The sequence below is a fragment of the Chiloscyllium plagiosum genome, chromosome 18 (genome assembly GCF_004010195.1).
Source record: "Chiloscyllium plagiosum isolate BGI_BamShark_2017 chromosome 18, ASM401019v2, whole genome shotgun sequence".
Classification (NCBI taxonomy): Eukaryota; Metazoa; Chordata; class Chondrichthyes; order Orectolobiformes; family Hemiscylliidae; genus Chiloscyllium; species Chiloscyllium plagiosum.
The window spans coordinates 1,051,327-1,053,434 of NC_057727.1; the positions used below are offsets into that span (position 1 = coordinate 1,051,327).

The following is a 2,108-nucleotide window of genomic DNA, read 5'->3' on the forward strand; positions in this document are numbered from 1 at the left end:
CAGCACTGACCCTCCGACAGTGCGGCACTCCCTCAGCACTGACCCCCCGACAGTGCGGCACTCCCTCAGCACTGACCCCCCGACAGTGCGGCACTCCCTCAGCACTGACCCCCCGACAGTGCGGCACTCCCTCAGCACTGACCCCCCGACAGTGCGGCACTCCCTCAGCACTGACCCCCCGACAGTGCGGCACTCCCTCAGCACTGACCCCCCGACAGTGCGGCACTCCCTCAGCACTGACCCCCCGACAGTGCGGCACTCCCTCAGCACTGACCCCCCGACAGTGCGGCACTCCCTCAGCACTGACCCCCCGACAGTGCGGCACTCCCTCAGCACTGACCCCCCGACAGTGCGGCACTCCCTCAGCACTGACCCCCCGACAGTGCGGCACTCCCTCAGCACTGACCCCCCGACAGTGCGGCACTCCCTCAGCACTGACCCTCCGACAGTGCGGCACTCCCTCAGCACTGACCCCCCGACAGTGCGGCACTCCCTCAGCACTGACCCTCCGACAGTGCGGCACTCCCTCAGCACTGACCCTCCGACAGTGCTAAATCTGCCTCTTTTGAAGGATCTCCGAAGTTGCGGATCCACCGAGTCCTTGATCCTGATCACCGCTGGATCCTCACTCCTGTTCATCCTTCACTGTCAGATCCATATTACCATTAGGATACATGTAACTTTGCCCAGGTGAGTGCAGTGTTGTCTATGAATCAATGATTCAAATTATCTTCTAGATAATCTGCAACAAGAGCAGGCATCTCTCTTGTTCAGGGTGACCAGCTGGTGTGGAATGTTTGCCAGCTGTGCCTTTACCGTCCAGGTTTGTGCCCTTAGGGATGACATGTGGGTGGGGTGCACTCAGATGCCATCCGTTGTGCTGTTCTTTCAAACATCCTGTGACCTGGACTGAATCACACATTCAACACGCCACAGGATCCATGTAGACCGTGTACTGGTTGTATTCCATGGCGCCAATCTCTCCCTTTTCCCCATATCCCTGCTGACCTTTCCCATCCACGACATCCATCCAGTGCCCCTCTCAAATGCCTCAGTTAAACCTACCTCTGTCACATTTTGCGGCAGTGCAGTCCACACCCTAACCACTTGGTGGGAATGAAAACCTTTTTCTCACATTGTCCTTGATTTTTTTTTTTGCTCATCATTTTAAATCTATGCCCCTCTTGTTCTTGATCCTTTGATTAGTAGGAGCAGTTTCTCCCTGCCTCACCGTCCAGCTCACTGAAAACCGAAAACCTTTTTCTCACATTGTCCTTGATTTTTTTTTTTTGCTCATCATTTTAAATCTATGCCCCTCTTGTTCTTGATCTTTTGATTAGTAGGAGCAGTTTCTCCCTGCCTCACCGTCCAGCTCACTGAAAACCTCTATCAAAACTCCTCTCTGCCGTATTCTCTCCCAGGAGAACTGTCCCAATGTCTTCGATCCATCCTCATCACCAAAGTTTCTCATTCCTGGAACAATTATTGTTAATCTGCACTTGCTCAAATGCATTCACATGTATCCCCTATAATGTGGTACACATCACAGTGCACAATTTTCCAGCTACATTCTGACTAGTTTCTTGCACAAGTTCAACATCACCTCCTTGCTCTTGTATTCCATGCCCCTATTAATGAAGCTGAGAATGCTGTGTGCTTTATTCTATCCTGCTCCGTGCACAAATAAACCCAGTTCCCTCTGCTCCTGCATCCCCTTTAGAAATTAACCCCTATTTTAAGTTATTTTTCAATGTTCTTCTGATCAAAATGCATCACCTCTTATTTCCCTGCATTAAACCTCAATCTGCCACCTCTCTGCTCACTCAACTAACTTGTCAATGTCTTTCTGGAGTGCCACACTATCGCCCTCACAGTTAACAATTCGTCCAAATCTATTATTATCTGCAAACTTGTAACGGCAAGATCCAGCTCATTAATATTAATCAGGAGATTACGGTCTGGATATTGCCTTTCTGTTGCTGCAATAAACATAGAGACTATTTGTGAGCAACTCTGCCAGTGGTCAGAGTACAGATACCCTGACCCCCCCGCAGGGTGCAGACACACCCACCACCCCACACACAGGGTGCAGACACCCCCACCCCCCC

At 51.3% G+C, this 2,108-nt stretch overlaps 1 protein-coding gene across 1 annotated transcript in view; it reads right to left on the reverse strand.

Moving 5' to 3' along the window:
• The window catches only part of LOC122559231 (laminin subunit beta-2-like), a 166,522-nt gene that overhangs the window by 163,396 nt on the left and 1,018 nt on the right, over window positions 1-2,108 (reverse strand). The gene's annotated exons all lie outside the window — the stretch shown is intronic.